Source organism: Panthera leo, chromosome A2 (assembly GCF_018350215.1).
Source record: "Panthera leo isolate Ple1 chromosome A2, P.leo_Ple1_pat1.1, whole genome shotgun sequence".
In the NCBI taxonomy this organism is placed as follows: domain Eukaryota; kingdom Metazoa; phylum Chordata; class Mammalia; order Carnivora; family Felidae; genus Panthera; species Panthera leo.
Window position 1 is genome coordinate 76,807,287 of NC_056680.1, and position 26,441 is coordinate 76,833,727.

Sequence of the window (26,441 nt, forward strand, 5' to 3'; positions counted from 1 at the left end):
TGTGAGTTAGAACCTCCCTTGCACCAACAAGTGCAAGGGCCAGCTTTATGTTTATAAAGTCACAGTTTAGGTCTGAGCACAGAGATGCTGGGGTATTATCCTTGTCCATTGAACTACAGGGAATAGTTTTACTAAGAAAGTGGCAGTGGAGGGAATCCGTAAAAAGTAGTGGTTAAGCCTGGAAGCTTCGGAACCAGGCTGCCTGGGCACTAAGGCACACTTCCTACATACGCGCCAGGCTCCCTGTCTGTAAAATGGGACCACTGAGAGCTACCTCACAGTGTTATGGTGAGCCTGAGACTAGGAACGCATGTTAAGCCTTTAGTGGAGGGCTGGTGCTTAGCAAGGGCCCAGTACAAATTCGCAATTCTAAACGTGGAGAAAAGGCTGCTGCATCTAAAATCACTCCATGGACTTGCTTGGGTTTATTTGGAAGATCAGGGAAACCACGTGATCACCGTTTGGATTGGAAGAGTTGGCTCTCTGGCTGCCACCTTGTGTTCATAAGGTGGATCCTGGGGTTAGCCACTGTGACTCCCTTAATCAAGCAAGTGAGAGAGAGCATGCCTACAGGCTTGGATTTGGCTCTAGCCATTCCTGTTTCCTGCTGACCAGGACCCCCCTTTTCTCCACACCAAGGTTCCATTATCAGAGCCTCTTTAGCAGATCTTGTACCTTGCCCTTTGAATATCGAGAAATATTGATGTCCACTGTCCCCTTACTTCTTCATCTCTCTCTCCCTTCCTCAGATGTTCACTACTTTGCTATCGTGTGTGCTAAGTGCTAGTGACAAGGCAGTGAAGAAGACACACGTGCTCCAGTCCTGGTGGAGCTCATATTTGAGAGGGAGAAAGTCCACAAACAGGCAAAGGACAAAACAATAATTTCATTGTTTGATAACAAGCACTTCAAAGAAAAGAAAGAAGGAGCTGCAGGAAAACAGTGGAACAGAGTCAGCGTGCTCCTTTAGAAAGGGAAGGAGACGCTGGGGTGGTGCATTTAAGCTGAGAAAAAAAATCACGTCTTTGTAAGAGGACAGCAGGGGAGGCGATGTTCTTAGGTGATGCTGATGTTCTCTGTAGAGAGCAGGCTTGGGTTGAGAGGAAGAGGTAAAAGAGACTTTGGAAAAGTCTGACATTATGGCACCGGTGCTGAGCTCAGAGCTGGCGTCCCAGGGTGCTCAGGGAATTAGGTGCATGTGGTGGTTCGCTGGGTGCCTGATAGATCAGGGACATACAGAACAAAATGCAGATTTACTAATTCTGTCACTCTGCATGTGCTATGGAGCATTACAACATGTCAGGCACTGTTCTGGGCAGTTGGGCTACATCAGCCCATGAAACAAAGATTTCCACTTGGTGGAGCTTATGTTCTAGCTGGGAGAAATGGAAAATAATTGACAAAAGTCATACCCAAGTAAATGATGTCCAAGGTAGGTAGAGAAGGATGAGCTGGGAGTGAGAAGTATGGAGGTCGAGGAGCACATGCCTCTGTGTGTGTGTGTGTGTGTGTGTGTGTGTGTGTGTGTGTGTGTGATTTAAAATAGAGTGATCACCATAGGCTTCATTCAGAGGTCAGATTCAAGGATGATTGGGGAAGAGGGGCCCACACAGACTGAACAGGCAGTATGAAGGCCCAAATGTAGGAACATGAGCCTCTGGGTAATGATGGGTGTCTGGGCACCGGGGTCTCTGGAGGTGACTGAGCTAAGCAGGGAGGTGAGGCTGGATGGTTTCTGAGGGGAGAGTGGAGCTGCCGTTCCTAAGGCAGATTGTTCTGGTGTTCAGCTGCAGGTGCCACTGCAGACGCCAGACCTGGTGTCTCATAGCGTTTATGAGCTGAAGCTCAGGAAGTGTGGGTGGGACACTGTGCGGGGTACTGGGGTCATGCAGAAGCCTTGTCTACCTCTCTCCCTGGGCCTCTAGGTTTCCCTAAGCCCTCCAGGGTGGCACCGGCCCAGCTCACAGCTACCCACAAGGCTTTGTGGGTCCACGTTGCCTGTACGCACTTCTGGTCCCATCTTGTGCAGACCCCAGCCCCGATTCCTCAGGGCAGGGGACCTGAGGGAGATGTCAGGAGGGAAGTAGCTGGCGGCCTGCACTAACAAACAATGCTGGTGAGTTAAGGGGCTGACTGAACCTGACCTTGGACTGATGAGAACCAGGCTATGCAGAACCAGACAGGTTTTGGCTTACATTTTGTCAAATGTACATTTGGCTTCGCCCCTTACTAGTTAAGGCACCTTGTGAAACTTATTCTAGGAGCTTCAGAGAATCCTGGGAAGCTTCCAGATTTTGAAGATCTTCACCCTTGGATTTTTTTTTTTTTTTGAGATACAATTCACATACTGTAAAAAGTGTACAATTCAGTGGCTTTTCGTATATTCCCAAAGCTGTTCAATCATCACCACTATCTAATTCCAGAACGTTTTTCTCACCCAGAAAGAGACCCATACCCATTCACACTTACTCAGCATTCACCCCTGGCCTCAGCCCCAGCAACCAGAAGCATACATTCTGTCTCTATGGATTTGCCTATCCCAGACATCTTGTATAAATGGAATCATACAATATGTGACCTTTCGTGACTGGCTTTCTTCACTTAACATAATGTTCTCAAAGGTCATCTGTGTTCTAGCACTGATCAGTACTTTATTCTTTTTACAGCTGAATAGTGGTCCCCCTTGGACTTAATTAGCACCAGGCCTCAGGGAATTTCTGTAGCACCTACTTCTCTGTAAGGATTTGCCATTGATGAGCAGTCAACAACCTCATCCCCCAAGCTTGAGGCCATGATACAGATGCTTTTGCATTTAGGGGCTCCTGACTGACTCAGTTGGCTAATCACCCAGCTCTTGATTTTAGCCCAGGTCATGATCTCATGGTTTGTGAGATCGAGCCCCACATCGGGCTCTGCACGGATAGCATGGAGCCTGTGTGGGATTCTCTCTCTCCCTCCCTCTCCCAGTTTCTCTCTCTCTCTCTCAAAATAAATAACTAAACTTTAAAAATTGCTTTTGCATTTATTGCCTCCTAGGTCCTGGGTATGTGTCCTTCTTGGGCTACCTGAGCTGTAAAACAGATAATCATTATTATCTCACAGGATGTTGTGAAGACTATTGAAACAGGTATAAGAGCATTTATCCTCTCCCTTTGTATCATATATGCTATGAGAAAACTGTGCATATTCCTGCATTAAATACCTTACTCCCCATCCACGCAGGAAGACCATTACTAGTCCTGGCTCCTGGATATGGTCTGGGCATGGGGCTCCCTGGGGTGGTAAGAGTCATGATTAAGCTGGATCCCAGGTTCTGGGGGTGTTTCCTACTATAGCATTGGATACAGGGGCTACTTGCTTTAGCCTCAGGGAGACAGTAAGCAGTATGGGTCTGAGAGAAGCTTGGCTCAGAGCTGAGCCAAGTGCTGAGCTATAGCTGGAGCCTCAGTACAGACAGTGCCTCATGTCGCCATGGTTCTCTGGCCTGGCCAGCCACCGCTTCTTGCCACTCCTCTCCATCACCGAGGGGCCCTTTGGAATAGGAGGAATGCGTTGCAAGTAGCTTTGGGCAACCTGTAGGCTCTACAGTGACGGGTGTTGTGCTTCTTGGGCACTGGGACTCCAGGCAGGGCAGTGGGTTTGCCGAAAGTTAGAGCCTTGAACAGACCAGCACTCTCTCATGACGTTTAGAGACACCCAAGCAGGATCCAGACATTTTTTAAAAAAGGGGATAAATGTTTTGAGGAGAGAAAGGAAGAGTGGTGACAGGATACTGGTTCAATTTTGGTGTACCCCCATTCCGTGATGCACCTTTCTTATCATTCCAGGTCTGTGTCTCGCTCATTTGAGAACTTACACCAACAGTTCTAAATCATCCTGAGCAGCAGAACCACGCGGGGACATGTAAAAGTACACGGATCCCGAGGCCCCTGTCTCAGCCATATCTGATTCAATTGCTCTAGGGGCATCCAGGCAATCAGTATTTCTAATAAGCTCTCCAGGTGGTGCCAATGTGCACAAAGTCGAGCGCTTAGCTGGAGTCTCCTCTCACTCACCTGGGAGGAAATTTCCTGTAGGCTGCTCTGTGACAGCCAGCAAGATGCAGTCTGTGGTGCATTTGGGGGACAGCCAACTCTTAAAGTAGAGAGATCTCTGCCCCCACGGGCATTCATCCTGAGGCTTCATTCTTGCTCTCTTGTCTTTCCTCCTGCCCACTTGGCTTTGTGGCTGCGGGCAGGCAGCCACTCCTGGAGCAAGCAGGGCCTGCACCCCCGCAGTAACCTGTGTTCTAGTACTTGTGTAGGAGGGAGGTCGGAAGGCAGCAGACACCACAGAGAGGCACTCTGCTGAGCGGCGTAGTCAGAGGAAGTGGGCTTAGGCTCCAGGACCATCTCTAACCAGCTTGGATGTTTGATGGGCAAGTTATCTGACCTTTGTGAGTTCCATAATTCCAGTCTGAACAACCCCCCTAATACGGTTGTTGTCAGGTTCCAATAAAATAATGTAGGCATGAAAGGGCATTGTTGATTGTGAAGCTCAAATAGGACATTCATTCATTACTGTGGAGTGGCCTTCAGGCCCCCTTTTCCTCTCCAGCACACAACCGTCTCACCAGTAGATGGGAACTCATCTCCTGCCCTGGGGATGGGGCTTAAGACCAGGACATCAGGAGCAAACTTATTGGTGAGTCAACTCTTATGAACACAGTGCTGCCAAACTGGATGGTGAACACAGAGGGAAGTTTTTATTCCCAAGAAAGGGGGTGGGGGGGGGGGGGGAAGAAAGAAAACCAAGTGAGCCCTATGTGACTGAATTCATCTAAGGCCTGGGCTCCTATTTGGGTTTCCTTTATTTTCTTTAGTTTTTTTTTTTAATGTTTATTTTGAGACAGACAGAGAGAGAGAGCATGAGCAGGGGAAGAGCAGAGACAGAGGGAGGGAGACAGAGAATCCAAAGCAGGCTCCAGGCTCTGAGCTGTTAGCACAGAGCCCCACATGGGGCTTGAACTCACAAACTGTGAGATCATGACCTGAGCCAAAGTCGGATACTTAACCGACTGAACCACCCAGGCATCCCATATTTGGGTTTTCAAGGTGGGAGAGCAAGAGGCCACGAGAAGGTGAGGCTGAGAGAGGCACAGGTCAGGGCATTGGGACCCATAGGGATCAGGGACTGGGGAGAGCCTTCCCAGGGTGGGGTGCCAAGGGGCCACAATGTAGGTGGGTGCAGAGGAGATGCCAGGCAGCACTACAGCCTCCTCTGCAACCCTGTGTAACAACCCAGCTGCCTATGTGCCCCTAAGGGAGCTCAGAGAGGGCCCCTGAAAGTTCCCTGTGGGTCTGGGGTGCCTCACTGGACTATGACAGGATGATCCCCAGTGCTCTCCCTGCCCCATCCTGGCTGAGGCAGGGACGTTCCCCACACTGGCAGGAGACAGAAGCAATGTATTGTTGCACTCAAAGGTAGAGGCAGCGGGGTGTGCGGCACACCCTCTGGCAGGCCCACTTTCCATGAGAGCCGCCGTTGATGGGGAGGCAGGAAGATGAGAGAGTTGAGCAGGAGGAAGTGGGTGGGGAGAGCAGGACTCTAGAGGTTTTATATTTTGCTCTTGCTGGGCAAGGCTCCGAGAAAAGAGAAGATGGAGAGAAAAGTGCACCACAGGCTGCCACGTGCCACGCTGTGCCTCAGCTCAAGCTCGCCGGGAAGAAAGCCATGTGCTCCATCAAGCACAGTGCTGAGGTCCCAGGGGGGGCTCTGACCTAATGTGGAAGCATGCTTCTGTTGGAGGGGACAGGGGCTCTGGGGATGTACCTGTACTGAACCCTGCTTAGGTGGATGCTTTGCTTCTGTTTATGAAATATTTTCTCTTACAACTCTTTTGATTCTTCCAACAACCCCGGAAGGCAAGCCGGGCCAGCTGTATCGACCCCATCTTATAGAGGAGCAAACTGGGGTCCCCAAAGGTGAAGTGCATTATTGGAGAGCCTGACTTGTAAGCAGTGGAACTGGTGGGGGGTGTGGAACACATGTGTGATGACTTTTACTTTCCTGTTTGCTCATGTTCCTCCCCAGTCCCTGGCCTCCCATGGGCCTCCAATGCCCTGACCTATGCTCCCACTGGTTTCACCTTCTCTGGCGTTACCCAGTCTGCCGTGTCACCAGACCCTCCATCCGGCTTTGCTTCATCCAGGGCCCCCTGGGCAGGTGCGTGATGGGAGCACTCTTGTGTCTTGGCTCCTCTGGTGAGAGACTGGAGTTTTGGCCCACGTGGGAACCTCTGCTTTTGCTCTGAGTGTTATGTGCATTTAATCATGTTTGACAGAATTTACTTTAGCTCAAATTCAGGCTGTGAGCCTTCCTCCTCTCATGGTTGCTTTCGCTTTTACTCACACTCAGTACAAGTGATTTGTCCTACTTACACCTCAAAATGCAGGTTCCCTCCCCTCCCCCCGCTCCCCCAGTCAGAGAAGATGCCATCCTCTGAAAAAGTCTCCCTCTTCCCCTTGGAACAGACATTTGCTCATGGGACAGACGGTTGCCTTGGGATAAGAAGCCAGAGTTCTCTTAGCTTTTTGGCTCTTTTTCTTCTTTAAGCTGCACATTTGTTTTACTCTTCCTTTCCCTGTCTCAGTTTTTCCAAGGTTCCCTCCTGGGTTGACCTGAGACTTTCCCTGCATAAGTTGCCTGAAATTTTCCTGCTGCTTCTCAATGCTTCCCCATTTAATTATTCCAAGCAGGAATTATAACAACCTTTTGTTCTGGTTAAACAAGAAAACCAGGAGCGAATACTCATAATGTGTGGCTCCCTTCTGGGCAGGGAGGTGGGCAGGGTCGATCGTGGGATCCTGGAGTGTCCCGAGGCACGTCTGGGTTTGCAGAGTGCTCTGATGTCCCTGATTATCACAGTAGTGATGTGAGGCTGGCAGAGCAGGGATTGTCAATCCCATTTTACAGAGGACAAAATAGAGGATCACAGAGGGTGGTCCATCAAGGGTCCCCTGACTTTAAGTTTTGGCCTTAAACTCCGAATTTTGCATGAGAAAGCCCTTTGTTTGAGAGTAAAAAAACCTCAATATATAGAGCTCAAGTTGATACCAGGTGCTGTCTCTTTTTGTTCCGGCTTCCACAACAAAATATCACAGCTTGGGTGGTTTAAGTAAGAGAAATCTATTTCTCATGGTTCTAGAGACTGGGAAGTCCAAGATCAAGATTTGCCAGCTGATTTGGTTCCTGGCAAAGCTGTCTTCCTGTCTTGCAGACAGCTGCCTTCTCTCTGTGTCCTGTCCTGGTGTCTCACATGAGATCGCACTCTTTCTCTCACTCTCTCTTTTCCTCTTTTAAGGCCACAGTTCTATTGGAATTAGGACCTGCCATGACCTCATTTAACCTTAATTACCCCCTAAAGATTCCATTTTCAGATACACACGTGGTTTAGAGCTTCAACATATGAATTTGGGGAGCACACGATTCAGCCCATAGCAGATGTGTCTAGAAGAGATCAGCCTGACTTCTAATAGCCGTCACATCTTAGCGAATTCACTTTGGTCCAAAGTCCTTGGGTCCTCAGGTTCTCAGAACTGGGAGTTTCTCAAGGTTCCCAAGCTCAGCCCTGCTTGTCTGTGCTCTAGACATTGCTTGCTGGCACACCTTTCCCAAGCTTCAAAGTCACACATTTATTAAGATAAACTAATTGCATTACAGTCAAATATTGTAGTCCTAAGAGGTAGCAGCTTTATCTCCAGTCTCTTCCATTGAGTGTTAGTTTATATTTACTCTCAGAGAGCCAACTTATTTCTGTTTCTTATGGGACAACCCACTGTCATTTCCATGCATCACCTGTATGGAAAAGACAGGTTTGTTCACTCTTTGTTAAACTTGATTTCCCCTCTCTTGGCTCCAGTTGTCTTACTGTATTTGAGAATCTCATTGATACCCATGGATGCTTCATTTCTTGCATCAGAGAAGAAAGATGCCATATCTCACTTTCTGCATTATAGGTTTTAAAAAATATTTTATTTTTATATAATCTCTACACCCTATGTGAGGCTTGAACTAACAACCCCGAGATCAAGAGTAAAAATCTCCATTGACTGAGCCAGCCAGGCACCCCAGAGGGTTCTTGCTCATTATTGCCATTAAATAGCTGGCTCAGCAAATTGTTATTTTCATTTTAATTTAGTATCACTTTTTTGGGGAACTAAGAGAAAAGTGCACCCCAGGGTAACCTAATCCTGGAGACAGAAGGAGCCTAACACAGTGGTGCTTTTCTTATCTTAAGAAACATATTTCCCAGACTCTGCCTTGAATTCTCACTTTCCTTCCATTCTACTATTGCCTGTAAACCCACTGATTTCAGATTCCACTTTGAAAAATGTGAAACTAGTTGGATCAGTTTATTTGCTCATTAATTCAGCAAACATTTGTTGAACCCTCTGTATATGCCAGATACTGTGCTCTGTATGTTTGGGACATGCTGAGGCAAGGAAAGTCTATGTCCTCTGAAAATGTAGAAGCCAGACAGGGGAAAGAGCTGCCACAATGGTGTGTGAACAGTACTGTGCTAAGTGTTATACATCGTACCAGAGGATCACTGCATCTCCCAACAACTATACTTCCAGAGGGATAATCCTCTCCCCACTGGCTTCAGCTCTCCCTGAGCTCTGATGTCTCTGTTTCTTCCCTTTGTCTTTTCAGCCCCAGGGTGGTAATGGCTTCCCACCATTGCTAGTCTATGGGCAATCCAATTTCCTTTCTTGATTCACTTAACCCTTCCCATACCTTTGAAGTTGGTTCTTTCATTCAGGAGCCTTCATTTGAACCATCCCAGGTGAGTTCTATTTCTGCCAGCATCATCATTACTGATACAGGCACCAGAACATGAGAGTGTTTGGCACATGCAGGGAACTGAATGTAGCCCAGGAGGACCTAAGAATAGGGTGTGAGGTAGAAAGAAGGGAGAGGAATGGTAGGGATGGGGCCAAGAGAATCCAATTCATGAATGCTTAGGATATAGGGATTTTATTCTGAAAGCTCGGATTAGCCAATGAAAGATTTTAAGAATGAGAGACTTGATTAGATTTCTGTTTTATAAAGAAAGTTTACTGACTGCAGTGTGTAACCTGGATTGTCAAGGTAGTATGGGAGGGGTTAAGGCAAGGAGGTTAGTGAGAAGTTCATGGAGACACAAGATGAATAGAGCTGCATCAGCTAATGGTACACCTTAGGTGGTAAAGAATCCTGATGCCAGACTCCAGTAGGAAATGAATAGGGTTCATATGATCTGGGATAGAAGGATTCCACAGACACTCGGGAATAAGTACAACTGATTGAATGTTGTGATTAAAAGGATGCATGTGGCTAAGGAAGAGAGAGAAGTCTAGAGTGACTTGGTTTTTAGATTTGAGAGACTAGGAGGGCACCTGCGTATTTCAGTTGGTTAAGCATCCAACTTCAGCTCAGGTCATGATCTCACAGTTCATGAGTTCGAGCCCTGCATCGGGCTCTGTGCTGACAGCTCAGAGCCTGGAGCCTGTTTTGGATTCTGTGTCTCCCTCTCTCTCTCTGCCCCTTCCCTGCTCTCTCTCTCTTTCAAAAATAAACATTAAAAAAATTTAAAAAAAAAAAGAAAACTTTAGACTTGAGAGACCAGGTACATGATGCATCATTCATGAAGATGGGGATATAAGAGGAGGATCACTTTTTCCATCCTAACCATTGGGGAGGGATGGTTAGCTCAGTTTTGACAAACTGAGTTTGCAAGTATTTATGGAAACATCCGAGAGACAGGCAGCTATGTGCCTCCTCCTGAATTTAGGAAAAATATCCAGCTGGAGATAGATATTTGGGAAGCATCAGCTTATCAGTAGCAGTTAAAAGAGTAGGTAACCTGAAAATAGAAGAAGGAAGAGCTGGGGGAAGGTAAGCAGCCCACACCTGTGAGGCATTAGAAATAGTAGTAGAAGGTCAAGGGGTAAAAGAGTGAAGAGATTGAGCATGGGGTCTGGGGAAGAGAAAAGAGGGTTTTGACAGGATAGAGAGAGTGGGTGAGATTCAGGACTAGAGGTGCCAGTTTGCTTGAATGGTGTGGCAGTATTGTGATGCTCTGGAAGAACAGGATGAGGTCAGGGGGTGGGTATTTGAGTCTAAGATTTCAGAGGTGGAGCAATTCTAGGGAGCAATTAAACTTAAGGCGATGTCTTGAGAGGTAAAGGTACTATGAAACTAGGGTGGTTTATGGATGGTCTTTTGCACAGAGATGAAAGTCCTCTGGAAGAAAGTGATGCCACACATGCCTGAGTTTGAGGCGAATGTGTAGTGAGGTCAGAGGTGAGAATGACAGTGAGGGACTGAGGGAAGTATTCATGACCCGGAAGTGCAAACGGGAGAATTCTGCACATACGCAGAGCTTGAAAATACACAGCAGCCTCTATTCCAGATGACTGAAGACAAGTAGTAGTCTCTGGGAGAGCAGAGTTTCCCTTCATGCAAGGAAGGTAGAGGATACAGAAGACAGGGAACCTCTTTGATTAGATTGAGAATAATAAAGGTGGTTTTTGTTTTGTTTTGTTTTTGTTTTGTTTTACCATCAACTGAGGCATGATAGGTAACTATAAGAAGGAGAATGGTGGGAAATAGGACTTGAGCAGAATGGGGAAGGGGATAGACAATCAGAGGGGTCTGCAGTGTTGGTAATGTCCAGAGAGGGTAGTGGAAGGAAACCTGGGTTCACATTGGTGCCTTGGCCCGGTGGTTATCCACCCATGGCAGCCTACTTTTTGTCCTTCCATGAGCAAAAGTGAAGTCACCTGGGATGTGGGACACTCTGGGACTTGTGTTTCCTCCCAAAGGAGTGGTTTCCTACTCCAGTCTAAAGAAGCAACTCTCAGGGTCCTTGGGTGGCTCAGTTGGTTGAGCGTCCAACTCTTGATTTCCCCTCGGGTCATGGTCTCATGGTTTGTGGGATCCAGCCCTGCGTCTGACAGCGCAGAACCTGCTTGGGATTCTCTTTCTCCCTCTCTCTCTTCCCCTCCCCTGCTTGCTGGCATGTTCTCTCTCTCTCTCTCAAAATAAGTAAATAAAATTAAATAAAGAAGAAACTCACCTTCTAACAGGAATACCCACCAAGAGGTAGTAAGTGATAATGAGAAATTTTGATACCATGAACATTTAAAGCATTAAGCCCTTCTCAACTGTTTGCCTTTGCTGCGCTCTGTAACTGATGTCACATACAAATGTACTCCTGTGAGTACTCCTGTGATGGTTTTCTGAAGTGTTTATCAATTATAATTTTAAAAAATATATTAAAAACATGTTTTTTTCTAAGAAGATACATACAGTAGTCTCATAACAAGGAGGAAGAATTCTGTCAGTGTGAACATAGGGTCTATTTGCTCCAAGTTGGTACATCAGCAAAGAATGTTCTTCCTTGTTAAAGGATTAGGAAAGACTTAAAGTAGCTACCAAAATTGTCAAGTCAGGAGCATTTTTGTGCGATATACAAAAGGTTCATTAGCCTACTCGTGATGATTTTGACATGTCTTCTGTCTTTGTCATCTGGACCGACTCCTCTATCAGGAGGTGAAGAGAAGCCAAAGATCCTTTGGGGAAAATCCCAATTCTCTCACAACAGAGAAGAGGTTACTCTCCAGATTAAAAGCGCTGAGGGTTCTTGAGCTAATAATGAAGCCTGAGGCCACTTCTAGTTTGTGAATTCTGACCCCTGGGGGTTGGTTTCTGCAAATGCACCTGCACGCTGGGGCAGGACACACAGGACTCTACTTTGACTTGCCCTGCCTTTAAAAAGAATGGTTGCTGAACTGGAGCAAGAATGTGCAGCCATTTGTTACCAAACTGAAGAGAAAGGAGGTATTAAAAGGCACCTGAATGCAAAAGTGAACTCATTAAAAAGTTTAAAAAATCCAAAGGGAATTTATTGGCATTCTGATTACCCAGCAAAGAATGCATTATTTACAAAATCATGAAAATGTCATTGTCAATTTTCTTCATAAAAACAAAATGACTGGCAAATAACAGTACTTTGTTAAAGATTTATTAAGCATTGAATGTCTGCCATGTATATTCAAATATATTGTTACTGAGCTCATGTAATATGGGGAAGAAGAACAGCACTATTAGCTCTGGAGATTGTACCGGTAATAGATGAAATTAGTAAACATAGAAATCTTAACTTATAATTTTTTTTTAACAAGGCAAGCTAAGTGGGAATGAAAAACAGATTCAGAATATGGGGCTAAGCTGCAAAAAATTCAGTGTGTTTCTCATTTCTCTTAAAACCTGATAATGGAATATACGTATGGTCTCAGAAGCTACATCTTTACACTCAATCTTAGCCAAAAAGCCAAGAAGTGATAGAAGCTAAATCTTTGGCTTCATGAAAGAATGGGAGTTGAATTCCTGCTAATGCCATGTCCCCCACATAAAATTACAAGTCTTTATTTGAAATTAATAAAATTAGCTTGAAATTGTCTTTGGCAATCAATGCAAATGCAGATCACATGGGAGATGCCCAAGGGCATCTTCTAAGTATCTTCAGAGTACTTTCCCCATTATTTGTGTATATTCAGCCAATGGTTGACAGAACGATCCCAGCTGTAGTATACAACTCTTCCTAAATAGGGGCATTTGATGAATAGGGTCTCACTTGTGCAAATAGAATAGTGGGGGTGGGGGTGGGGCTTTCTAGTGTGAATACAACTGGGGTAAGTAGAAACCTCCTAGTATGACTGCTAGGGAATTTTCTATTTTGTGGTTTGGCCCCAGTAATTAAATGGTGCTCAACTTAGTAGACCTTGATTAAAACTGAAGCAAGGTTTGTTCCTGGTGCACTCAACAACATTCTTTGCATTTTTTTCCACTGAGTACCTATTATGTGCCAGGCATAGATTTTAGGGATACATGGCCCTAACCCAAATGGATCTAATAGTCTAAAGAGAGAATCAATACATGACAAAAAAAAATCTTTTTTGAGAGAGAGTGTGTGCATGTGCATGTGTGAGCCAGGGAGAGCAGAGGGAGAAAAGAAGGGAGAAAGAATCTTAAGCAGGCTCCACACCTAGAGCAGAGCCCAATGCAGGGCTAGATCCCATGACCATGAGATCATGACCTGAGCTGAAATCAAGAATCAAACATTAGGAAGGAAACATACAAGGGGGAGAGAAAATGGGAAACATTCAAACTAACATCTAAAGATGAAAAGGAGCTTCAGTTTAGTGAATTGTAGTGGGTCCAAGAATCTGAGAAATGCCAGTGAGGCCAGAGCTTTCTAAGCTAGAGAGAAAAAGTCATATGAGTCTAGAGACAAAATTGGTGTCTTCCTCCCAATGATTTTCATCCCTTCCCCTGCCTTCCATCACCCAAAGCAAAGGTCATGGTCATTCATCTATTTGTTCATTCAATATATAGGTACTATTCCAGGTGATCAGAATGTGGCAGGTAACAAAACAGACAAAATTCCTACTCACATGACTTTTACATTCTAGTAAGAATGTAAAGTGAAAGTTCACTAAGTGGTTGGAAAGAGGTAGAGGTAGGATGGGAATTGGGAAAAGAAGGGAAAGTATTGATACAGGGTGGTCAGAAAAGGCTCTATGATTACGTGACTACCTCTCAGCCTTTCAAAGTAGGAAACAAAGATAACCCAATGACCAATAAGGTGTTGGTTGATGGACTTAAGATGAGCGTTTCCCTAGGGTGTTTTATTCAATACTTGACACAAAGGGCATTGGGCTACCCATTTGCTGTCTAGATGAGATTGGAATACAGACTGGGGGTGAATATGTGTGAGAATTAGAGGAAAGCTCCTGGAGAAGACAGACTTTGGGCTGAGCCTTAGGGGATGAGCGAGGTCTGGCTGAAAGGGGAAAGGATGACATTCCAGACTGAGGGAGCTATGTGAATGAAAGCCCAGAGGCATAGCAGTACTTAGTATGTTTAGTGCAAGAAAGGTAGGGCAGATGGTGTGGTTTTTTATTACTGTGGGAACAGGGCATAGGGCACCATTCTCTGTATATCCAGAAAAACGCAAAGCCCTTTAGGTATTTCGAAAGGAAATTTAATGCAGAGAACTGGTTTCATAGATGATAGTAGAGTTAGGACGTTCTAGCAGAGGTGATGAGGCAGCTCAGAGTTTAGCACCAGCAGGAACTGCTCCCTCTCCTAGGGCTGGTGGGACAAAGAGTGCTGTTACCAGAGCCTGGGACCTGGGACCATCTTGTGGGAACTGGAATCACAATATGTCCATGAAAGAAGAATATGTCCCATGGCACCTGGGGACACAGTCAGTGTTAGATATGGTGATCTGAAGCAGAGAAAGGAGAAATACTCTGACTTCTTCCCAACTCCTGCCTTCCACATCCTGCCAGGGCTCCCTCTGATCAACTCCACTCAAGTTGCTTGGGAAATGTAGTTTCTTGTGATGTAGAGGGAAGGGAGAAGGGCAGAGAGTGGATCTAAGAGCAGACAGACAAATTACCAACAAAGGGGGCGTGGGGGGGGGGGCAAAAGAGGGAAGCAAGGCAATTCTGATTATAGGAGATGAGGCTGAAAAGAAAGGTATGTTAGAAATAAACCATGGCAGCCTTTGGTGTGCTAAGGACTTGTGCTTTGTTTTTGGCTACAGAGAGCCATAGCATGGCTTTTTAAAAAAGAAGTTAATTTCTATGAGTTTTAAAAATTATAAAAGTAATGCACACATTATAAAAATACTTTAACAGCACAGAAACATGTAATATAGGAATAAAAAGAAAAGATTCTCTATTTCTTTCCTGGGGCATCTGGGTGGCTCTGTTGGCTGGGCAACAGAGCTGGGTGGTTCTGTTGGCTTGATTTTGGCTCAGGTCATGACCTCACAGTTGATGGGATCGAGCCCAAGTCCAGCTCTGTGCTGACAGCATGGAGCCTGCTTGGGATTCTCTCTCCCTCTCTCTGCCCACCCCTCCACTCTCTCTCACTTTCTCAAAATAAATAAATAAACATTAGAAAAGAGAAAAGAGTCTCTATTTCCTTCCTGATTGCCTCCCTTCCCATTCCATACTCCAGACATTACCAGTTTGGGGTATGGCACACACTCTTCAAGTGTATACAAACATCACCACCACCACCACTTTTACACACACACTACTACTTATAGATATATGCATAATATAACTAATTTATTATTTATATGTGTACAGTATGCCCCATTATGTATTTTAATATGTATGTATATTATGTACATGTGAACACATAAATGGGGCATATGATGTATATTTATATTGATATTAAAACACATAAATGGATTCATATTAAACAGTCTTTTCTGTCATTTTTTTTTACCACTAAAAATACATCTTGGACATTTTTCATGATAGTACATGTAATATACACATCTACCCGTGGTTTTATTAATGGCTGTATAGTATTCTAGTGTACAGGATTTATTTAACCAGTACCTTATTAATAGCTGTTTAGATTTTTCCAGTATTTTGTTCTTATGAACATTACTGCAATGACATATTTATACATACTCTTGGATTTTTGTCCAAGTATCTAGAAATAGAATTTCTGAGTAAAAAGGAATGTACATTTCTAATTGAAAATATATAATCAAATTGCCTTTAAAACCACTGCACAGTCTACGCTCCAACTAGCAGTAAATTGAATTGTTTTTCCCATATCCTCAACAGCACTGATTTTTATAAATGAAGTAGCTAATCTGATAGTTGTAAATTGATATTTAATTGTTTGAAATGTACATTTATTTAATTATAAATAAATTGAATATTTCCCTATATTTATTAACCATTTGTAGATTCTTTGTCTAGTTTTCTGTTGGAAGTGTAGCTCTTTTCTTACTGATTTTGAAGAACTCTTTGTATTTTCTGGAAATTAGTCCTTACACTTTCATTTGTGTTGTAGATATTTCTATTTGCTATTTGGCTTTTGACCCTCATAATATTTTTGCCCTAAACATTTGCTTTCAACTTCCCCCCTAAACGTTTGCTTTTTTTTTTTTTTTTTTTTTTTTTTTTTTCAACGTTTTTTATTTATTTTTGGGACAGAGAGAGACAGAGCATGAACGGGGGAGGGGCAGAGAGAGAGGGAGACACAGAATCGGAAACAGGCTCCAGGCTCCGAGCCATCAGCCCAGAGCCTGACGCGGGGCTCGAACTCACGGACCGCGAGATCGTGACCTGGCTGAAGTCGGACGCTTAACCGACTGCGCCACCCAGGCGCCCCTAAACGTTTGCTTTTAATTACAGTTAGCAATCCTGCAGAATCTTTTTTTTTTATCCTAGAAAGACATCCCTTAATGTTATAAAAATACCCATATTTTTTCTACTGTTACTTTCAATTTTTAGATTTAAATCTTTGACCTACCTTGAATTTATTTTGATATAAGATGTGAGTTAGAGATTTTATTTTATTTTTCCAAATAGCTGCCTTCTTGTGCCAAAAACACTTATTAGTAATTGAGTAATATATATTTTCTTTGCTAACTTGAAATGCCACATTTATCATACACTAAATCCCCATATGTATTTGGGTCAGTTTCAGGAACAATTTATATCTGCCTCTTTCTGCATGAATCCTTTATTATTGTGGCTTTATTTTTTAAATATATTTTTTTAATGTTTATTTTTGAGAGAGAGAGCATCAGCAGGGGAGGGGCAGAGAGGGAGAGGAACAGAGGCTCCGAAGTGGGCTCTGTGAGAGAGCCTGATGGGGGGCTGGAACCCATGATCCGCATGATCATGACCTGAGCTGAAGTCGGACACTTAACTGACTGGGCCATGCAGGTGCCCTTAAAGTGGCTTTATTTTTAATTTTCATATCTGGTAATGCTAGTCATCCCTCATTACTTTTATTTTTCAGCTTATTACACATATATTATTGCACACATTCTCATGGAAGGTTTTTGAGTAGAAGACAACTGTTGATGATGATGATGATGATGATGTGTTTACGGCATGCTTATTAAGTGCTGGATCTTATCCTAAATGCTTTATTACTGATTAATTTCTGCTATATTATAAATGCTTTTATTACCATTCCCATTATGGATATGAGAAACTGAGAAAGTAAGGTGCTTATTCTCTTATGTTCTCAACATTTCTTAGTTTACATTTTCAAGAGAAGGACTCATCAACTTTCCATACCAGGCTCCGTCAAGGGTCACCAGCCAAGCTATGGACTGGCTCATATTCAGCTATAGTCCGGTGAGGTCACAGTCTCTTAGAACAAAACAGAGCTCCCTAGGCTGGACTGTGGTGGGGCAGGCACCATGGCTGCTAGGTTTGGTACATCCTCCAAATGATATCATGTGTGCAGTGCTTTCTCTGTTTCCTTTGATGTTTGATCCTGGACCATAAACCCATGTCTTCTTTGGGGTTCTGAATATGAGCAAATGAACTTAAACAAAACTTCTTGGGGGCAGAATCAACCCGCCGTAAAAGACACATGGATTCATATGGGATCAGGGATTTTTGCCATACCAGGGCACCTAAAAAATATTTAAGAGGTTCACTAGATTTGCTTGGCTCACCAGCAAGCTTATCTGGTTGGCCTAATCAAAGACTAAACTTTCCGGTTTAATAGTGGGTATGATACTAGGGTTAAGTAGTTGAAGCATTAGAGGAAGAAGAGAAAAATATAATGGATATGACATACGCTGAAAATAGATGGCATTCACACCCAGAGGACTGAGTTCTTAAAATGATCTTTTCTCCCCTCCCCCACTTAACCATCTCCTAAAAGGAAATGTTTTTCTGTAACTCTCATTGTTTGTTTTAAGAGAACACTCCATTAATTCTGTGGTGTAGAAAGGGAGTTGGAGTTTTGCATTTGTCTCTGAATGTCTCAAATATTTATGCATAACGTCAGTGAATTTTAAGGTGTTAGTGTTACTTGTATTTTTATGAAAGCTGTCTGCAGGGAAATTCAACTGTTGGGGGAATCTAGAAACACCTGGGTCTTTTAAAATCATAAAGAATTAAATAGTTTTCCATCAGGTTCTCTGGCTTACTTTTGAAAGCTTCCTTTGCTTTTCCAGCTTATCATTGTTCTTTCTGTTATAGGATGTAAATCTCCCACTGAAAATAGATCTAAATGCTAGAGCATTAGAAGACTTGAGTGTTGTTTTTAACAGGAAATCACACTGGATGAAATGATATAGAACTGTGAGCAGAAGACCTCATATTTGTTTGTTTATGTATTGATGTATTTATTTATTTTTATAAAGATTTTATTTTTAAGTCATCTCTACATGATGGGGCTGGAACTCATGACCCTGAGATCAAGAGTCCACGCTTCACCAACTGAGTCAGCCAGGTGCCCCTAGAAGACCTCATATTTAGATGATTGTTTATTATTTGCATTTTATTCATATTCTTAGGAGTCCTTGAGAATTAAAGACAGAAGGAAAGCTTTGGAAATCACCAGCTAAATACCAATGCAGATGGATGACACTTGTCCTGCTCTGTCTTGTGTCAAAGTTATTTGTGCCCTTTTTCACCTCATTAGACTCTAAGGTCCTTGAGAGTTGTGTCTAAGTTATATTCTTAACCCCCATGGTGCTTCATATAGTATTTAATAATCATTGTGCCAAAACAAACTTTCATTTGACAAAATTTTCAATAGATAAAAATTTCCCTATCTTGGAAAAATTAGGATCTTATCAACAAAAAACTCTGAAATAAGCACATAGTAAGCACAACATAATCTGGGAAAAAGGCTATCTTAGTGTGACAATCTCTTATTGCATTAAAATAATATATATTAAAGTAATACATAATTATTTCATTATTGAACTTTCTTTAAAAAAATTTTTTTTAACATTTATTTATTTTTGAAAGACAGAGAAAGAGCACAAGCAGGGGAGGGGCAGAGAGAGAGAGGGAGACACAGAATCTGAAGCAGGCTCCAGGGTCCCAGCTGTCAGCACAGAGCCCTACATGGAACTGGAACTCGCAAACTGTGAGGTCATGACCTGAGCTGAAGTCGGATGCTCAACCAACTGAGCCACCCAGGCACCCCTCATTATTGAACTTTCAAGATGAAAGATAGCCCAGCCAGAACTCTCTAGGGCAGCTTTGAAGACAATCTAATAGTAATATGTTGGGGTTTTGTTGTTGTTGGTGGTGGTGGTGGTGGTGTTGTTTTGAGAGGAAGAGCATGAGCACATGAGCAGGGCAGAGGGAGAGAGAGAATTCTAAGCAGACTCCACGCTCAACACAGAACCTGACACTAGACTCGATCTCACGACCATGAGATTATGACCTGAGCTGAAATCAAGAGTTGGATGATCAACCGACTGTGCCACCGAGGCACAACCCCCACCTTTGTCCTAGCCTGGTCTAAATATGTTGGGTAGAAGAGAGAAAAACTGGCAGAGCTCCAAATTAAAAGCCTCATTACTTCTTACCTGTCCCACTTTGCTTCCTCCTTTCCGCCTTCTTGGAGAGCTCTTTGTAATTGTCTTTGTAGCTCTTTTTCTCACAGTCTTCAGCCGCTGTATTTCAGATTTTCATAAGGTTGTGGTGTGTTTAAAAATCTGCTGATACTGAAGTACATAAGGCATCAAGCAAAGAGTATTTAAGAACTTTAAATTAAGGTGTTTAAAAGCACCCTCAGAAAAAACAAAAGGACATTTGGTTTGGCAAAACTGTAAAAGAGTAATCAATATCTTACCACTGTTTTTTAAATGATGCTATTGTTATTGGGTTATACTTTTCCTTTTATATTTAAGCTCATTTATCACACACTATCCTATGAAATTGATAGGATCAGATTATCTCATTTTAGAAATAACAACAGGGAGAAATGAAAGCAGGGAGAAAGTAACTCATTTATACAGCACCACTCTTGTCCTAAACTAAGATGTGAGACTTCCACTCAGCCTTTGCAGTAAGGAACCAAGCCTGATATGGGACCAGTAAAGCAGAGGCATAGTATATTAGCACCAGGGTTTTGGTTCTAGAATAGAAAGAAACACCCAGAAAAATAGGAAACACAGTAATTATTATATTAACCTTTTTTCCTCAAGGGATATTAATCTTGGCCTACAATCTAACATGGGGTTGGTCTTAGAAAAGACTGTTGATTCCTAGAGTTGATGTTGCAACTGGAAAGGTTTATTGAAGTGCCTGATGGATGCTCCTTTACGTGAGGGCTTAAAAACAACAGATTTTCATCAAGTGTTATTACACAGAGGTTGTACCTAAAAGCAAGGTAGGTAAGTTGCCTTAATAAATTCTTGTTGACTCTTCTGATCTTCTGATAGGAGCACCAAGGTTTCCTGGTATTGTCTCTGGTTTACTTTTCTTTTTTTTTTCTGACTTTTTTTTAATATAAACATTTTATTGAGATATAATTCACATACCATACAATTCACCCATTAAAGTGTACAATTTAGTATATTCACAGAGTTGTGTAACCATTATCACAAGCAATCTTAGGACATTTTCATCACCTCAGAAAGAAACCCCATGACCATTAACAGTTAACCTCCCCCCTAGTTCCCTCCCCCCTGCCCCCCCCCCCCCACTATTAGCCTCCAGCCCAACCCCCAGGGTTTCTAACCATTAATCTTCTTTCTGTCTCTTTAGATTTACCAAATCTGGATATTTAATATAAATGGTCTTTTGTAACTGGCTTCTTTGACATAAACTTAGCATAGTGTTTGCAATGTTCATCCATGTTGTAGCATATATCAGTACTTCGTTGTTTTTTGTTGCTGAATAATATTCCATTGTACATTTTAATTCATTCATTCATCAATTGGTGAGTCGTGGGTTGTTGCTAATTTTTGCTTATTATGAATAATGCTACTATGAACATTTGGCACTAGTTTTTATATGGATATAGGTTTTCATTTCTCTTGGTATATACCTGAGTGGAATTGCTGGGTCAAATGGTAACTTGATGTTCAGTCTTTGGAGGAACCGCCAGACTTTTCCAAAGCAGCTGAGCCATTTTCCATTCCCACCATCAGTGTATGAGGGTTACAATTTCTCCACATCCTCACCAGCCTCATTATTCTCTTTTTGATTATTGCCATCCTACTGGGTGGGAAGTGGTCTTTCATTGTGGGTTTGATTTACATTTCCTGATGGCTAATGTTATTAAGCATCTTTTTGTGTGCTTATTGACTGTTTAAAATTTTCCCTGGAGAAATGTCTATTCAGATCCTTTGTCCATTCACAGACTGGATTCTCAATGCTAGTCCGTTGATCTATATGTCTGTCCTTATGCCAGTAACACATGGTCTTCATTAACTGTACATTTGTGGTAAGTTTAGAAATCAGGAAATCCTCCAACCATGTTCTTCCTTTTTGAAATTGTTTCAGTTATTCTGGGTCCTTTGCATGTCCATATTAGGATCAGCCTGTCAATTTCTACAACAAAGCCAGCTGGGATTTTGATGAAGATTGTGTTGATTCTGTGATCAGTTTGGGGAGTATCACCATCTTAACAATACTGTCTTCTGATCCATGTATATGGATGCGTCTATGTTTATCTAGATCTCCTTTAATTTCTTTCAACAATGTTTTGTAGTTTTCAGAGTATAAGTTTGCCCTTCTTAGTTAAATTTATTCCTAAGTATTTTATTCTTTTGTGTGTTATTGTAAATGGAATTTTTTCTTTATTTCATTTTCAGACTGTTCCTTGCAAGTGTATAGAAATACAACTGGATTTTGTACATTTGATTCACTTTTTTTTTAATTTTTTTTTTTTAACGTTTATTTATTTTTGAGACAGAGAGAGACAAAGCATGAATGGGGGAGGGTCAGAGAGAGGGAGACACAGAATCTGAAACAGGCTCCAGGCTCTGAGCTGTCAGCACAGACCCCGACGCGGGGCTCGAACTCACGGACCGCGAGATCATGACCTGAGCCGAAGTCGGCCGCCCAACCGCCTGAGCCACCCAGGCGCCCCTGATTCACTTTTGATCTAAAGTAACACTTATACTGGCAACAGAAAACAGCTATAAAAAATACTGTTTGTTCTAAATAGATTGTCCTAATGAAATAACACATTATAGCCCAAGAAGTGTCTCTGTTTCATCCTGAGGACTGAAATATCTCATCAAAAAGCAGTTGCATTGGGGCGCCTGGGTGGCTCAGTCGGTTAAGCGTCCGACTTCAGCTCAGGTCACGATCTCGCGGTCCGCGAGTTCGAGCCCCGCATCGGGCTCTGGGCTGACGGCTCAGAGCCTGGAGCCTGCTTTGGGTTCTGTGTCTCCCTCTCTCTCTGCCCCTCCCCCGTTCATGCTCTGTCTCTTTCTGTCTCAAAAATAAATAAACGTTAAAAAAAAAATTAAAAAAAAAAAAAAGCAGTTGCATAATGCAAAGGCATTTAAGCATATCCTATCTATCCCATAGATGGCTTTTGGTGCTTAAGTATACCTCCCGGAACAGGTATTGTCTATACCAATAGCATTGTCTATTTCTATATGTACTTAATTTTCTCTGGCAACAGCTAATAATTAACTAAGTACCAGCACCCTAATTCTCTTCCTTCTAGTTTTGACTCAGATGTCAGTTTCTTAGGAGGTCTTTCCTGACCCATCTATGTGTGGTTGTCCTCCTGCAAATACTGTTAACACATCACCTAGTTTATTTTCTTAATTACACTTATTACAGTCTGTAATTATCTCATTTGTTTATTGTCTGCCCTCACTATGCAGTGTAAGTCCATGAGAAAAGGGATTTTCCCTGTATTTCCTCATGAAAGAATTTTTTTAATTATTTATTTTAGAGAGAGAGAGGGAGGGAGAAAGAGAGAGAGAGAGAGCAAGGGAGGGGCAGAGAGAGAGGGAGACCCAGAATCTGAAGCAGGCTCCAGGCTCTGAGCTGCCAGCACAGAGCCTGATGGAGGGCTCAAACCCATGAACCGTGAGATCATGACCTGAGCTGAAGTCGGACGCTTAATCAACTGAGCCACCCAGGTGCCCCATCACTAAAGAATTTCTAATGACTAACACACACTAATTTTTGGTGCACATGGGAATAAACATATTTCTAACTACAAAAGCATAGCACAGATAACCACTAAACATGCAAAGCAATAAACAAGTGGCACTGACATTGCACTTGTGTATGCTTTTGATGTACACCCAGAAGAACTGTAGAGATTTGAATAAGATGGGTCAGAAGACTCATTAGCTAAGTGCCTCAAGTCCTCACATGAGCCTCAAAGCTGGGTTCAAAGTTGGCCTTTCTACAAAAAATGATCAGTTAGTACCTACCATGGACCTTCAGAGTTGCCCTTCAATAGTTGGGCTCTTGGATGTTAGATCTGCAAGTGTCCATGGCATATTTTATGGCTGTCTCAGGAAAGTTCGTGGGAGGATTTTCTTTTAACCTGAGTACATTTAGATTCTAGTAATTCTAGTTGTCCCAATATAATTCATGTGATTATTTAGTCCAATTAGTTAGGCATCCTGAAATCTTTAATTCTATTCTGCAGTTTCTATATCCAGATTTGCGTAACTTCAAAATATTCTCAAGTCAATTGATGTACTTGGTGAAGACAAAGTATTATAAGCATTCAGAATATGCCCTACATATTTGATAAATATAAGATAAATATAACATTTTTAGAGAGTTCCAGGAAACTTGAGGAAAAGGAAATGCTGTGTTAGTTACCAATCAACAGTGTATTTCACTTGTTATTTGCAGAAATAGAGGGTTGAATTTAAATGGCAGGCCCACTAACAAAATGATAAGCCTTTATTGAGTTTTGCAGGTGAGCTGATGGTAGTTCTTGTTCACACAAAGCCTATGTCAGTTTGGATTTCTAGCTCCTTTTTCCTTCTAAGAAGAGCAAAGGCCAGGAAGGATAAGAATCATTCATCAGTGATCAACATTTGAAGAACTTGAGCTCTTGTGGTATAAAACATTTAGAAGGCCAGGCAATTCAAGAAAGTTTCTCACATCTAATATTTTATTCAGATTAATTAGGGAACATGATATTGCCCTAAATGTGAGCCAGAAGAAAATACAGGTGGGAGACTTAATTACCCTTTCTCTGAAGGAATAGTGTGTTATTAATTCTGAATTCCAAAGATTTCACAAGGTGTCTGGCACATAAATGATAGTCATATTGAAAGAGAAAGTACATTATCTTGAAAGTAGATTGGGTACTTCTGGCCGTGACCTCACGGCATCTTAAGTGCTGAGGATGACTTCAAGTGGAAATGGGGGCGCTGTTTTGGAGGCCTTGCCGGGGAGTCCAGAGTAGGTGCTGTTCTAGCTAATATTTTTTCCTCTTGCCTATACAAGACTGGTCAATGTTATAATTGCACTGCCTGTCCTGATCTATTAAATAGAATCATGCAGTCTCTTCCATATCTTAGAATGATATCCCTTTCCTGGTGTGATTTGTTTGATTTTCATCTGCTCTATTGATGTTGGACATGGGGGAGGATCTTGAAACCCAGATATTGAACTGATGCCTTAAAATGTTAAGAGTTCCCAAGGAAGAAATAAAGTAGACCTCCCAAGATAAGCATCCCTAAATTAGAGACAAAAGTCAAAGAGGCAGGCTGATTTCTTTCTGATAACAGCCCTGGTTGTTATGGAGATGGGAGGGGGAGGAAACAGGAGGATGGTGAAATGTTGCAGTGGAAGAAAGGGTTACTTATATAAGCTGGTGGCTTATAATATATCCCTTTAAGCTAGGCAGGAATCATGCTCAACCTAGCTCCCATGGCTCTTTGGGAATCGAGGTATTAGTAATTTCCTAAAATTCTTCAAGCCTGATTGTTCTTTTTTTGGTAACCTTACCCCAAAACTCTAAAAGGTCACAGCTATTGATAAAGGCCCTGGGACTGATACATCACCCATTCTGATACACACGATGGGACTTTCTCCATTTCCCTTTGATAAGCTAATGCTTGCAAATGCTTTTAAAATATGCCAAAAGCCACCTGGGCATATTTTTCTAATAGAACCAGGTAGTAAAGAGAGACTTGATACTAAATAACTGTAAGCAAAATAAGCCCAACCATTGCTCATAGAGCTGAAGAGCCCTCACCTTGACCTTTTAATGAATAGCAGGGGGCAGCCGGCAGGAAAGAATCCCCAGGCAGCAGCACCTGCTTCTTGAGAAGGTGCATGTGCAAGGTTCTTTAGAAAAAGGTTTCCAGGGAAACCATATAACTTCTATTCTGTTTTCTTAAATGTATTAAGCACTAAACATGCCTGCGAATGCTTGGAGTTCTCATTTGAAGTCAGGAGCTGCTGAAGAAGAGTGTTTTCATGAAACACACCTACATAGCCAGAAATCATTTTTATGCTTCTTTCACTAAATGTCAGCTGCATACTCAGCTGGGGAGAATTAAGTGACCTGGGTTCATCTGTGGGGTGAAAGATAGGGAAGATTAACTCCAGTTGCTTGAATTGCTTTTCTTCCCTGTTATTATGATGGTTACTAATAAATGATAGTAATGTTCAGATTCAGCAGCTGTGTCTTACCAGTTAGATCTTATGTACATTAGACTATGTAGAAAATGTTAATACCATAGAATGTCTTTCTGTATATTGTTTAATATGTAAAGAAATATTCAAGTAAGAAAAATCACAGAAAACTTGGCCGAAGTGTTTCTACACCTACATATTGCCTTTCATGGCCAAAGACCTTCAGACATTTGTGTGTTACCCTGCCCCTGTTTCCAGCGTGGTGGGGGGGGGGGGGGGGTGGGTCCTGGCAGCCATGTTTTCACCAAGTGGCCCCGCCTCCCTGATCACAACTGATTGGCCTAGAGGTGGACAAGCTGAGCCAATCATAACCTTCAGTGTGGTTTAATTGGAACATGAAGATGCTGGAGGTTTAAATTAGATGTTCCTACGAGAGGGGGGATGAGACGTGGCCATTTAGCGACCTGCTCCACCCCGGCGAGGAGAGGGGGGTACGCAGGGAGAGAGAGACAGTCAAGCACACAGAGGAGAAAGGTAAGGCAGAGGGAGGGAGGGAAGGAGAGAGATTGGAAAGACTTTTGATGTTTTTCAGTTCCTGTTTCTTTGGGAAGCTTGGATGTACTTCTTGATCCAAGGTTTTTTGAGACAGATTTATATCCTTAAAATAAACCCCACCTCGTTCCTAAGTTAGAGTGGTTTTCTGTTACTTCCAATTAAAAGGCCTGTCATAGAACACCCAGCTTTGCTAGAATCAGCATTTACCACATTTCTTTCCATGGTCTGGGGGTGCGGGTTTTTGGTCTTGTCATTTCTGACTGCCTGGGTGCTGTGGTAGATGTCCTTTTGGCAGTATCACAAGGATACTGACCTCCCACACTGGCCATTTAAGAGGTGGGTGTGTGGCTTTAGTCACACTCTTCACACTGGGTGTGGTTGGGTGATCTGCACAGAAATGCTGCTTCACACTCATGTGATGGGTTCTGGTGGGAGTGTCAGGGAGGCTTTTTATAGAACTGACACCGA

General features: G+C 42.8%; 1 long non-coding RNA gene across 2 annotated transcripts; it reads right to left on the reverse strand.

The window, feature by feature from the left end:
- Positions 1–856: 856 nt before the first annotated feature.
- On the reverse strand, positions 857–25,122 carry LOC122206300. Of its 2 annotated transcripts, none has more exons than XR_006196404.1 (3): positions 25,036–25,122; positions 19,421–19,558; positions 857–1,217 (listed from the first exon to the last, which is right to left on the reverse strand). It is a non-coding gene; the product is annotated as an uncharacterized LOC122206300 (long non-coding RNA). The 2 variants fall into 2 exon arrangements; XR_006196403.1 differs by lacking the exon at positions 857–1,217 and adding an exon at positions 14,084–14,285.
- Between the last annotated feature and the right edge of the window lie 1,319 nt (positions 25,123–26,441).